A 14,820-nucleotide genomic window follows, 5' to 3' on the forward strand; every position below is an offset into this window, starting at 1 on the left:
TACCGTTTGCTTGGAATGGCTGTGGTCGTCGATCCCTTCCACGTAACTTATCTTCAGTGTCGTGAGCTAAGGAGATGGCGTCTTCAAGGGTAGCAGGCTTGAACATATTCACCTCAGCGTAGTAATGTCCAAGAAGTCCAGACATGTACTTCCGCTTATGTGTCGTCTCTGGTACGTCTTCAAGCATGCGTAGCTGTAAAAGTGCATTCCAAAAACGCTCTGTATACTGTGGAATAGGCTCACGATCGCGTTGTTGAAGTAAATCCCATTGCTTGATAGCCTTCTCATGAAATTGCGGTGGAAGGAAATTTTGCATGAACTTCTTCTTGAAATCTTCCCATGTAGCAGGACATTCTATGCTCTTGCGGACTACAGTCCACCAAAGTGATGCTCTATCTATCAGATGATTAGTAACACACTTCATTTTATCTTTCTCAAGATAAGTTTCCTCATGGAAATAGTCATCAAACTGGCTAATGAATGATAAAACAGTCTTTCCTTCTCTTATGCCATTGAAAGTGCGAAACTTGAAACTTCGTTTACTTATCTTGGATTCCTTGCGAATGGTTTGTGCTTCAAGAGTGGCGTCGATGGTACGGCGAATCAAATCTTCAGCTTGCGGTTCTTCTTTGTCAGTGGACGCTCCTTGTAGCTTTGTCAATTGCGCTTGCAAGGTTTGCCTAGCTCTTCGCTCTTCTTCCAATTGTAGCATGATAAGATCCAGCTTTTGTTCCATGGTAGGCTCGGGTAGATCGTCTTCAGCCATAGGATCATCCATATGTGGGGTAGTCATCCTGTAAAACTCAACAAACCTTTCTCACTCAAAATCAGTTAGCGGGATGAGCGTAGCTCAAATTTGGGGTTACAAGGCTATGTATTTTTGGGTATTTTCTTCTTCAATTTTCAGAAATTCTGAAATATTTCTATCTCCGTTTGCTGAAAGTACTTCAACGAACTTGTAGATAGGTAAAACAGCTTGCTGCGAACAACTTTCCAGTTCAGAGTTTTTGCAAACGAACAAATCTTCTATGAGTTTCGAGCGTTAGTCAGTTCTGATTTAGTCTGACTTGCAGAGTTGCAGACTTAACAGACTTGCAGGGTTGTTGACTTGCTGGACTTAGCCGACTTGCAGAACTTGCAGGACTTGATTCCAAGTGACTTACTGAACTTGACTTCTGGAGTGCGAGACCCGGAGTTTACAGACTTGTTTGCCTTCACTGACTTGCAGAGTATGGAGGGACTTAAGCTTAATTAGACTTGGTAATTAAGCTTAAGAGCTTAATTGGTGGACTAGCAGGCCGCCGTTTTTGAATCGTGGGGGGGGGGGGAGGGGGGGCTGTTTTTGACTGCGCGAAAATTTCGGGACCCTCCTCTTACACCACGAAAAGATTTTGAGAAGCTTAGGTTTCTCTGAAGCTCTTAAAGCTTTGTGATTAGGCTTTTAATGAAGAAGATTAAGAGCTTTCTCACTGTTTTTTCAACGACTTGATGAAGAGAATTGATGAGTGGTCCTCCGCCTGCAGAGATTGGTCCTTCGCGATCTGACAGTGGAAATAGGGGTTCTTGATCGCCAGAAGTCTACCTGTATCGACGGTTCGCGACGAGATTGACTGTAGAGGCCGTTTGTTCCTGGAGCTCCGCCTTCGCCCGAGATTGGTAGCGATTGGAAGCCCTTGATCTCTGCTCCGCTCTGATACCACTGGTGCGCAGATCGGACGCAGGTAGCTCACGTGGTGAATTCCCAAAGGTCCCCAAGAACAAAGTACTCTACTTTTTAGCACAAAAACCAATGTAAAAGCAAGCACGACATGAGACAAGAGACAAATTGGGTTCAATCTCCCCCATGCCTTGTGTGAGCGCTTCACAAAGCATGTATTTAATGTATATTTCCAATCTTTTTGCTCAAAAATAGCCCAATTACAAAAATATGACAAGCTTTTAGCTTTTGAGTTTGCTTTCTACCAAAAATAGGAAAATAAAGCTAATGGACGGTGCCCAAAGAGTCTGGCACGCCCAATCTCAATGTCCAAATAGAAATAACATATCCAGGCGCATAAGCGCATACAAAATAATAATAAATAATCGATGTCTCTATAGACATAATCAAAATATAGGCGTGGCGCCTATCAAAATATAGTCCAAAGATCGAAAACCCGCTAGACTCCAATGCTTTCCTCCGCCACTGCTGCTATCTCTACACATCAACTGAAGCATTCACAATCGTTAGTAAAATAACACAATTAAACCGACAAAAGTGAATACCTAGCAGTCTTCAGCTACATAAATAAATCAACTGGTTAGAAATAAATCCTAACCTTAATTTATTACGAGTGCGCACTCTAAACTCATAAACGTTTATTAATTTAATATGCATTTTGCGGAATCACCCGCTATGGAATCACCCATGTACACACTAAATTAATGAAACGCCCAAAAAGGACAGGCGTCCCCATCAACTTCTCGCACAAAGAATCCTCTTTGCGTATGAGCCCCGGTCATCTAAGTTTACGGAATCCACCGTAAAACCTCACGGAATCCACCGTGGAATATGCCTCCTGGCATCAAAATTCCAGATCTATCGCGCAACAGGGCAAGAGACAAAGAGGTGAAGCAATGTCTCATCGCATGTGGTACAGAAAACATAGTGCCCTACAGAGATCTATCGGGCACTGAGCACTTCTCCCATTGAAAGACCCCAATGAGCAGCCTCCACATGAACACTTTACCCTGATACAGAACCTTAGACTTCCAAAGCTGGATAAATCTGTCCCACCACTTCTTTTTGCTATTCCTGAGATGCCAGAACTTATTAATCTTCCCCGTGACCCATCTTTTAGCTTCCACCATCTAATGATATATCTGATTCGCTGACCTTTTCTGAAAGTCATCAAAAAGCACAAACTTCCAGTCACGCCATGGATGCAATGGCTATAACGCAGGCAAAGGAGAGAACCTCGGAATACAATCTTGCATTGACGACCAAATGTCCTTGTATCCACGAGCCACCTTAAAGTACTGACAAATACACCTAAAAGAATAAAGGCGGGGCTGCCCAAGAATAACCCATCACAGACTGCCTTCAACCCTAACCTAGCCATCCAATTAAACTTATCTCGCTTCAAATCTTTGTGTGGCCAATCCAACAACCTTAAGGAAGCCAATATTTCTCCTTGCAACGAATTTTCCTCCTTACAAATATCCGGAGGACGCCAGACAGCAAAATGAAGCATCTCTTGCCAGGAAGCAATTAAATGAGAAAGGAGAAAAGACTGGGAGACCTTTATGGGCCTCGTAGAATTAAGCGCATGCCACCAGGAAGCATGAATAGCCGTGCTTCCATGAGAGATGCCAGTCTTTTCTATTAAGAATTTGACAATATCTAACCAAGAATGACACTGGATACATAGATTCTGTAAAAGGGACAGCCTCAAAGAGGCCATATGCAAATTAGCATCCAACAAAGCTACACCCCCCATCCTTTTCGGAGTAGTGACATGCTGCCAGGAGATCCATACTTGCCCCAAATGATTGCCCTTCTTTTTCCACAACATAAATCTGATAGGCTGGACCAAATCCAAAAGGGACTTCTTAGTCCAAGGCAGCAATGGCAGAAAGAAAAAAAACATACTAATCATAATGCATTGAGCCACTTTTAGACTAACATGAGCCACTTTTAGACTAACATGAAGGCCAACTCTGAGATTTCCAGTACATGAACCTGTCATGAATTCGGGATGCCATCCAATCCAACAAAGCACGGGGAGCAACCTCCACACCAATAGGATATCCCAGGTGTCTAGCTATATTGCCCCTCAAGATCACCATTCCATTCAATCCCAAGGCCTGTAGATCATTCTTTGTATAGGAGAGAAGGGTGGATTTCTGAGTATTAATGTAAAGACCCAATGCCAAAGCAAAAAGGTTCCAGGCCACCATTGCCCGATTGACATTAATAGGATCCGCCTTGAGGAACATAAAAGAATCATCTGCCAAAGATTGGCCCACCAGCTATCACCGCCAGGAAGAGATAACCCAACTATCTCACCTTGAGCTGCCAACTTATCCAATAATGAGAGCATCAGGTGACTTACCAAAGCAAACACCAAGGGGCTGAGTGGACAGCCTTGCCGAAGAGCAGAGATAAGACAATTTCCTCTGTAATCCCTCCATTAAGAGCAATATGGGCCACAGCACCCTGACTGATAGTATCAACTAGAGAAATTATACGGGGGCCAAAACCCATTGTAGATATTAATTGCCGCAAAAATGACCAACTAACATGATCAAATGCCTTCTCAATATCTAGCTGAAGCATAACAGCCTGCTGGCTAGAAGCTTTGGCATAATCGATTACCAACTGGACATTCAAAATATTGTGCATTATATGCCGACCTTTAATGAAACCATATTGACGTGGATGAATGAGGTGCAGAAATACTTTCTGCAATCTGTTGGTAATAATCTTGGAGAAGATTTTATATAATGATCCCATAGCTAAAATGGGTCTCCATTGCTTCAAAGAGGTTGGAGAGGGAACTTTGGGCAACAACCTGATGATTGCAATCTTCCAATCTGAAGGCATCATACTCGAGTTCCACACCTACTAACACAATCAAGTTAATGGATCCTTAAGCAGTTGCACATTGGCTGAAAACAGCTCATTAGGAAACCCATCCCAGCCTGGACTTTTCCTTCGAGGCAAGTGAGAAAGCACTTCTTCCACTACCTCTTCAAAAATATCGGCCTCCATTAAATTTACCCATTTTGGTCTGACCTGATTACTAATCAGATCACAAATGTATGTTCAAGTAGAGAGAACAGCATCTGAAAGGATATCTTGCTGACCCAACAAGGCCCTATAAAAGTCAACAGTCATCCAAATAATGAAGGCAGGATCAGTCACCATATCACCTTGCCCATCCTTTAAGCGCACAATATTTTCCCGGACATATTTTTTATGCAAACGAGCAAAAAATTGATGAGTTTGACTGTTGTTATCATGTAAAGCTTCGGCTCTGGCTAACAGTTTGTATTTTTCATACTCCTCTTCCTGAAGAGATTAGACCCTGCCTTTCAGCCATTCAATGCAAGTGAGCAAGTCATCATCGAAATCCCCGGTCTGACGCAAAGCCAAGGAATGAGCTAATAAAGCTTGAGCATGTTGCAATTCAGATCGAAACAAGGAAGCATGCTGAATACCATATTGTTGGGATAAGGCTCGCGCATTATCCCTAAAAACCGCCCATGCTTCCATCCCTCTAGGTAGAACCTTCAAGCTAAAAGAAGCTATCAGGTGCTGAACATCTTCCAAAAACTGATTTTGCTACAAAAAAGATTGATTAAACCGAAGAGGCAAATGGGCAAGGAGAGCCTTGAATGCATGAACAGGTCTGTGGCTCATTTCTAGGACTAAAGGGTAATGATCTGACAGAACATGTTGTCTTTCCACCCGCATATCAATGACTGCAAGAAGAAAGGAGTCACTTCGGCAGATGTAGATTCTATCCAGTCTGGCCCAAGTATTTGGATGCTGCAAAGAGTGATAAGTATATCCGGCTTGTGATGGATACATCCAGGACCACATGTCCTATTTCAAAGATGCCGCTACAAGAGCATCCCAAGCATGTCACTCAAGACCATCCATAACCAAATGCGGAGAGGTCGCCTGATCTGCAGAAACATGGGCATTAAACTCACCCATAACAAAGCCTTGATAAGCCAAGGCAGGGCAGTGCAGATCATCCCAAAGCTGACAACGATCCCTTGCATTAGAAGGAGCATACACACCTACAATCCACAAAACCTCCCCCTCATAACAGATTTCCAAGATCAGAAATCGGACACGGGTATCTTGAGAAACCAATGTTGGTTGCAGGGAGGATTTGACAACCAACATAACTCCCGATTTATATGGAACACGACCACTAAAAAAGACCGCATAATCCTTATACACATAAGAGGATCCAGCCAAAGAATGTTGTTTGTGCTCCACAACACAAAAAACATCCCAATTTCCAGCAAGCACAACTTTCCACAACCAATATTGCTTGCTGCCAGAAGAAATACCTTTCACATTCCACAAAGCAAGATTCATGATCAATCAAAAAATAAGAAAAACTACTAAACCATCGCTTTCCCTTTCCCTTTTACATCAATAGCCTTGGCAGCCTGGAATCTCTCCATTTCAGTACGTATAACATCTACAAGATCTGCTCTCTGCAAACCCGCAATTGAAGCTCGGGAAGGAAACTGCAGTTGTTAGGAGTGCAAAACATCCCAAGGAGGCACAAGCCTTCCACGAGCATCGAATCGCAAGGTTGTAGAAGTCCTTCTATCCTCCACTACTGGGGTACGCAAAGATTGAGGTTTCATATAAAAACCCCTACCTCTGCATTAGAGGTCTTAGTGATTGGGGGCAACGAAGGATGGGCAGGATTGAATCGAGAATCTTGCCTAGCATTATGACGAACCACAGTGACCCAAGAATCCTCCCGAGGAGACAAATTCTGCCCTACCACAGTCAAAGGACGCTCCCCACGCTCGTGGGGGTCATTCTTCTTACTTTCCTCACGACCTTGTTGGGGAAGGTGCTCTGGATCAGGTATTGTTTGCTGAAACATGTGCTGAGGGTGGTGGTCTTGCATTTCCATATCATGATCCATAGGGCCCCACACTACCTCCGTATTTTTGTTGCATTCCGAAACGAAATGGCCCAACTAGCCACATGTGAAACAATGTCCTGCAAAAGTACCCCATTTCAATTCATACACCAATGTTTGTAAGCCTGAAACTTCAAAACGAATTTCTGTCGGACGAGGTTTACCTGTATCCCACAGCATACATGCCATGTTTCTATTGTGGGAAGCTAACCGAGATTCCACCAAAACCTCACCAAGGGTTCTTAGTACCATAGGGAGGAGTCTCCAAAGATGCGCAAGAAAATCCACCACCTCTACCCAAATTGGGCAAGCCTCTCTCAGCATGTCCTGAAATTCAGCCATGGGCCTCCAAGGGACCACATGAACTAGCTGCCCATCCATAAACAAAGGAATGCATTGCATAACAAGAGCCCGTACTTCCGTAGAACGAAACACAACCTCAAAGAACCCCTTCGGGCCATCATAAATCTCTTCAACCAGGGGAACCTGCATACGCCCTGAAGCATCATATGGGCATTGTTCAAAACTAACAAGCATAGACTGCAGCCGAGCCCAAATTCTGGTGATCAAAGGAGTCCTTCCAGTAAAATAAAATATGGCTACCCTCTCATGGAAAGCAGCTATCTATTGTAGGACCAAGTCGATTCCCATGACTGCTACTACTCGATCCCCTTCCGGTAATGTGTAAGCTTTATCCTCATTACTGTGGACATAATCCGACATAAGATGATTGGCAGTTGCCAGCATGAATTGTAAAGACCCATTAGGTTGCGAACACGAAACATGAACCTCAAGCTAAGGCAAATTCAAGCCGAAGGCTAGTTCTTCAACGGACATCCTACGGCGTTTGCCCATCTCTTCACTATCCAGCAACGGCCTGGGTTCATCTGCCAACGAATCACCATCCGAGTCAGCCAAGTCTTTGTCATTCCCTTGCCTGATTTGCTAATCGAGAAAGGCCATATCGATACCATTAGATTCCTGTAGGTTTGCCATAGCAAAAGCAGATTCCAATCCCAAAATTCTTCCTCTATATCTCTCTCACTCTGCGCAAAACCCTCAGAATGTGCTGCAAGCTCTCTGCACAGGTCTTGGAACTACGAACTTGTCAGATGGGAGAGGATCGAGGTGCAGCTGAAGTGCAGTAGACAGTGTGAGAGTGAGAGACAGAGTTGAGCACGACACCCAATGCAATAGTACTGAATAGAGTGTAAGCTGAAAGTACAAATGATAACCCTTATACCTTAGGGTTATAAGGGGCTGTTCACACCCGAACACAGTAAGTGCCCGTAAGTGTGCACCACAAGCACATACAAAATAGTACACATAATCTGGGGGAAAAAACCTCTCCTACCGAGAGTAAAAAGTGCCCCAGTGTCCTAGTGATCACCCGCACACTCCCATCAGATGGGAGAGGATCGAGGTGCAGCTGAAGTGCAGTAGACAGTGTGAGAGTGAGAGACAGAGTTGAGCACGACACCCAATGCAATAGTACTGAATAGAGTGTAAGCTGAAAGTACAAATGATAACCCTTATACCTTAGGGTTATAAGGGGCTGTTCACACCCGAACACAGTAAGTGCCCGTAAGTGTGCACCACAAGCACATACAAAATAGTACACATAATCTGGGGGAAAAAACCTCTCCTACCGAGAGTAAAAAGTGCCCCAGTGTCCTAGTGATCACTCGCACACTCCCATATGAGCGTAGGCGTAAGTAAGGCGTGTGAGATACCCAACAAACCCCCCTGGAGTGAAGAGTGATCAAGTGTACAAGGATCATCCGCCACCAAAGGGCGTCAAATTCAAAGCATTGCGAAATGCTTCAAATTTGTCTCGTGGAAGAGCTTTGGTGAAGATGTCTGCCACATTGCTGGTGGTAGGACAGTAGACAAGGCTGATATCACCTGCATGTAGCCTCTCTCTAACAAAGTGGTAGTGAATCTCTATGTGTTTCGTGCGAGCATGAAACACAGGGTTCCGTGCCACTGCAATGGCACTCTGACTGTCAGTATATAAAGGAGTAGGCTCCGTAACAGATACATCCAAATCAGCAAGTAAGCGTCTAAGCCATACGCACTCAACTGCAGTAGTGAAGGCTGCCTTGTACTCAGCTTCACATGACGACGTGGCAACAGTGGATTGTTTCTTGCTAAGCCAAGAAATGCATGACGAGCCAAGAAACAAACAATTGCTACTAGTGGAGTGACGAGTATCAAAATCACCAGCCCAATCAGAGTCACTGTAAGCATGTAACTGCAGTGGTCCCCCCTTGGCATAAAGCAATCCAAGAGCTCTAGTACCCTGCAAGTAACGAAACACACGCTTCACAGCTTACCAATGCGACATACGAGGCTGATGCATGTACCTGCTCAAAACTAAAACGGCAAACTGTATGTCTGGCCGAGTGTGGCATAGATAGATGAGACATCCCACTGCTGGAGCATAAGTATGGATATCAAACAAATCACTGTCATCATGTAATGACAGTTTGAACCCAGGTTCCATGGGTGTACAAACTGGCTTGCAATCCTGTAAGCCAAACTTCTCAAGAAGTTGCCCAATGTACCTTGACTGACATAATCCAATGCCTCTAGCATCATGTACAAACTGGATGCCCAAGTAATAGTGCAAAATACCCAAGTCAGACATGTCAAAAGTTTGCTGTAAATTATTTTTGAATGCTGAAATCTGATCAGCACGTGTTCCAGTGAGCAAAAGGTCGTCTACATATAGACACAAAATCAGCATGGATCCCCCCTCTTTATGTACATAAAGGGTAGACTCAGATGGGCTGTTTACAAACCCCTGACTAAGCAAGAAGGCATCTATCTTTGCGTACCAAGCTCGTGGAGCTTGTTTCAAACCATATAGAGCTTTTTTCAGCTTGCATACTAAATTTTCTGAGCCTTCAACTGCAAAACCAATGGGCTGCTGTACATACACTTCTTCCTGAAGTTCCCCATGTAAGAATGCAGTCTTTATATCCAGCTGATGCACTTTCCAACCAAAATGTGCAGCCAAGGCAATCATAGACCGAATGGTCGTCATACGGGAGGTAGGAGCAAAGGTCTCCTCATAGTCAATGCCCTTTTTCTGTGCGTAGCCTTTAGCTACCAGCCGTGCCTTGTACTTATCTATGGATCCATCTACATTCCTTTTCAATTTGTAGACCCATTTCGTACCAATGGCACGCTTGCCAACTGGCAAAGACACCAAATCCCAAGTATGATTCTTATGAATAGAATCCAATTCAGCTTGCATGGCTGCCATCCAATGCACACTATGTCGTGCATCCTCAAAACATTCAGGCTCCTCATTATCATGAGTACATGCTGCCATAACAAACTCCATGGAATGTGCTGAATCATGCAGTCGAGTTTGCCTTCGAGTACGACCAGCCAAGGGTGTTTCCAAATGACTATCTCTCATAGTCTGCGTGTACCATCTAGGCACCTGTCTTGCTTCCTGACTGTGTACAAGTTCCTGCTGAATTTCAGTTTCAGCAATGTGCTGATTTACTGCATGTTCCATAGGAGCAGCTGGCTGAACATTAGGTTCATTTGCTGAAGTACCAGCTGAATCACCAAATGTGATGGGCAGCAGCCCTTCAAAGACATCACGGGCAGCCTGATATGTATCAAAACCAGCCAAGGATAATTCTGATTTTTCATCAAATACAACATCCCTGCTGACAAAAACCTTCTTGGTCACGGGATCATAGAGTCTGTAGCCTTTGCTTTCGCTGCTATATCCCATAAAGATGCATTTTACAGCCTTGTTGTCCAACTTCTTTCGAAGTACCTGTGGAATATGGGCATATGCAAGACACCCAAAAGTACGGAAGTGGCCAACAGAAGGTTTGCGGCTGTGCCAAGCCTCAAAAGGTGTGACGGTTTTCAAGGCCTTGGTAGGGCATCTGTTCAAAATGTGGCAAGCGCACATGACGGCTTCCATCCAAAAACTATGAGGCAAACTCTTTGCCTTCAGCATACATCTGGCCATCTCCATGAGTGACCGATTTTTCCTCTCTGCTACCCCATTCTGCTGTGGAGTATATGCAATAGTGTACTGATGGATAATGCCCTTCTGCTGCAAATAAGAATTCAGCATAGAGGACATGTATTCCCCCCCTCGGTCCGAACGGAGAGTCTTAATCTTGCAACCAGACTGAGTTTCCACAAGTGCACTGAAAGCCAAAAATGTATCATACACTTCTGACTTCTTTTTCAAGCAATAGACCCAGCACAAACGTGTAAAGTCATCAATAAATGTTACAAAATAGTAACAACCACCCAATGACTGTGTCTGCATGGGCCCACAAACATCCGAATGCACAAGCTGCAATCTGGCTGTTGCTCTAAAAGCAACATCACGGGGAAAAGAGAAACGATGCATTTTCCCCAAAATGCAACCCTCGCATAAATGCTCAGGAGGTCTCTCCAAGAGAGGTAATCCATCCAACATCTGAGTACGCTGTAATAGCATCAAGCTGCCATAGTTTACATGCCCCAAACGAGCATGCCATAACTCTGCCTCTAACATAGCAGGAGTAAGAGTGGATGTCAAATATGCAGACTGATCTACCGAAAGAGCATCCAACTCATATAACCCATGACACAGAGAACCTGTCAAGACCAATGTCATGTGTTCCTTGTCACGGACCATGCAACGGTCATCATCAAAGATGACCTGCAAACCACAACGTGCCATAGAAGAAATGAAAAGCAGATTCTTCTTAATGCCAGGCACATACAAAGCATCCTGTAGGCGGAGAATAGAGCCATCAATGGCTGTAAGCTGAATCTCCCCAATACCACGAACAGGGTATGATGCATTATTAGCACACTGAACAGACTTCCCAACGGGAGGTGCACCAAGAGAAGCAAACAAATCTCTACGAGATGTGATATGCCGTGAAGCACCACTGTCAAAGAACCAAGTGTCAGCATCTTCTGTAGAGCTAAATGCTCTATCAGCCCAAGAGACATCATAACTGCAAGTGTAAAAACAATAGTCCCTGTCTGCAACAAAGGACGCGGACTCACTAGCAGTGGAAGGAGCTGCAGAAACAGACATCCCTGACTCCTTCTTCTTCTCTTTGGCGATGCGCTTCCTGCACTCAGTGATGTAGTGGCCAGGCTTCTTGCAGTAATGGCATTTTCCTTTCTTGGCTTGCGTGCCCCCCTGTTTCTGACTTGTCTGTGAAGTGTTACTACTACCAGAACTCTGCGAAGCATTTTTCCCTTGGCTGTTTTTACCCTTCTGCCTTGACATAAAAGCCTGCTCAGAGGCTATACCATCCACACCACTGTTCCGTCTAGTTTGTTCCTCCTCTAGAAGCAAACTGACAAGCTGAATGAAAGTGATGGGCTCTTTTGAAATCCTCATAGTGAGGTTCAAGGCAGTATGAAAAGCCAAGTAAGAGGGAGCCAGTGAATTCAATGTCGTAGAAATCAGCTGCGCATCTGAGTAGTACTCATCCACATTCATGAGTTGCTCCCGCAAGTCCTGAATTTTGTTGAGATGATCCTGCATAGAATCACCCTCATTCATCTTTAGAGTCTCTAGCTCTTTCTTCAAGAAAGAGATGCGAGTCTCATTCTTTCCTGCAAACATCTGCTCCAATATCAACCAAGCTTCTTGTGAAGAAGCTGCTGAACGAATATGAGGAATGATAGAACGCTGAACTGCCAATGCAATCAGCGACATAGCCTGTGCATCCCGTGTATCCCAAGTTTTCTGAACTGCAGTTCTTGGGGGAAGTGGCTGAGCGGGGTGAGGTGGAGGGGGCTGAGGTTGCCCTCTTGCACGTCCTCCTGGAGGAGGAGTAGCGGGAGCCACAACTCCCGGTCGTGCTTCCTCTCCACTGACATAATCCCACAAATTTTTGGCCACTAATACATTCTTCATCATGAAAGACCAAAGGGAATAATTGTTCCCATCCAATCGGTCTTCCTTGGACACATAGGTGAATACATCTCCTCCCTGATTTGCCATTATTTCCCAAAAGGTAATAGAGCAATGTCAATGCAATACGGGCTGGAAATCTGCAAATTTCCAGAAATTGCAGCAAACACAAGTCTGCAATTAATGTGCAAAGGGTACTCTGTCAAAAAAAACTGTCACTGATGCACGCTTCCCAAGGTGCAATTAGTGCTCAGCAGCACTAAAACATCAAAAGCCCCAAAATTTTCTGCCCAAAATTTCTGTCACAAATGTCTGTTACAAAAGCCCCAAAATGTGCATTCAATGTGTCAGAGACAGACACAGCACGTTTCCCAATGCTGAAAACTGAACCTGCTGTTCAGCACGTTTCCCAATGCTGAACCTGAACCTGTTGCACGAACTCCTGTGTAAAAGAAAAGTGCAGAATGTTACCTCTGCGTGTTGACGACGGGCACGATTCCCGAGGTAATGACTGCTGGGTACAGTCGGACTGACGCACAGGTACAGGCGTGCAGGTCCAGTGACACGCGCAGGCAGGACTGGGCGCGCGCTGGGCAGAGGAGGCGGTACCCAGGACTGGCTGGTGGAGACAGGTGGCGCGCTGGCAGCTGGAGCTGACGGCACAGGCTAGCTCAGCGCAGGGAGGCTGCGCAGGCAGACTGACAGGCGAAGGGGCACTCTGGGCAGACACAGGGCAGAGGACTCGCTGGGCAGAGGTGGCAGCACGCAGGTACAGGTGGCGCGCTGATTGTTGGAGCTGCACGCTGGGCAGAGGAGTCGTCTGGTGCTGCGCGCTGACGGACTGACAGGCGCAGGCAGGACTGGGCAGGAACAGGCGGCTGGGGCAGAACTGGCGGGGCTGCAGACTGCAGACTGAAGACTGCTCTGAGCTGAGCTCTGATACCAAATGTCAGATGGGAGAGGATCGAGGTGCAGCTGAAGTGCAGTAGACAGTGTGAGAGTGAGAGACAGAGTTGAGCACGACACCCAATGCAATAGTACTGAATAGAGTGTAAGCTGAAAGTACAAATGATAACCCTTATACCTTAGGGTTATAAGGGGCTGTTCACACCCGAACACAGTAAGTGCCCGTAAGTGTGCACCACAAGCACATACAAAATAGTACACATAATCTGGGGGAAAAAACCTCTCCTACCGAGAGTAAAAAGTGCCCCAGTGTCCTAGTGATCACCCGCACACTCCCATATGAGCGTAGGCGTAAGTAAGGCGTGTGAGATACCCAACAGAACTGACAGTTAGCTATAACCAGGCTGTCTGAAGTGGCCTTCAAGCTCTCTCTCTCTCTCTCTCTCTCTCTCTCTCTCTCTCTCTCTCTCTCTCTCTCTCTCTCTCTCTCTCTCTCTCTCTCTCTCTCTCTCTCTCTCGCGTGTCTCAATCCTCGCGCTCTCTATCATAACAAACTAGTATCAAAGCAGGCAAGGAGTGCGCGCTTCTCGAGATGTCAGGCGTGTGCTAGGTGAGCAGGCGACGGCCACAACTGGAGAGCAGGTGGGCAAGTACAGTGGTTGCGTGTACGGAGTGACCAGGACCTAGGGGGTAGACGGCTAGGCGAGCAGGCTACTAGTTTTGCAGAAGGTGACAGTGTGAGTCAGGCGCAAGTGTGGACAGTCGACAGGCGACAATGTCGACTACGTGACGACCTCGACGAGCGACCAGGACCAAGCACTTTGATGACCAATCGACAAACAATGCCAGACAGGCGCCGCGTGAGGCTCCAAGGCATGAGACAGGTCCAGCGCGTGGCGGCTGCCAGCTACACGGACGCATCTCAGTTCAGGATTTTGGGCAGATTTGTGCTAGAAATTTGGGGATTTCTCCAGATTTGATGCGAGCAAGACACAACAATGATATTTGTCTCAAAATTTGCACAATTTTGTGGCATTTTGCCTCTGACATTTGGGGCTTTTCATGTACATGCAAGAATTGGACTGAAATTCACCCAATTTCTCGACATTGATGCACATTGGATCTCGTGCAATTTGGGGCTTTTGCTGTTTGGGCGAAATTTGTGCACCATTTGGTCATTTTATGTACATGCGGGTTTAATTCCATGCAATTTGGACATCTAGCACTTGGAAAATTTTGGAGGTTTTGCTGAAATTACTCTATTTTGGCAAAATTGGCCTATTCTATGCATGTCAGAGACAATGCAGATGTATAATTGATGCTTTTGAGCACAAAAATTTTGGGACT

General features: G+C 45.4%; 1 protein-coding gene across 10 annotated transcripts in view; it reads right to left on the bottom strand.

The window, feature by feature from the left end:
• LOC148019607 (uncharacterized) overlaps positions 1-14,820 on the bottom strand; it is a 136,936-nt gene that overhangs the window by 81,186 nt on the left and 40,930 nt on the right. The window lies entirely within an intron of this gene.

The sequence above is a fragment of the Lygodium microphyllum genome, chromosome 19, assembly GCF_053477565.2.
Source record: "Lygodium microphyllum isolate KBCC chromosome 19, Lygodium_microphyllum_v1.1.10, whole genome shotgun sequence".
NCBI classification, from domain to species: domain Eukaryota; kingdom Viridiplantae; phylum Streptophyta; class Polypodiopsida; order Schizaeales; family Lygodiaceae; genus Lygodium; species Lygodium microphyllum.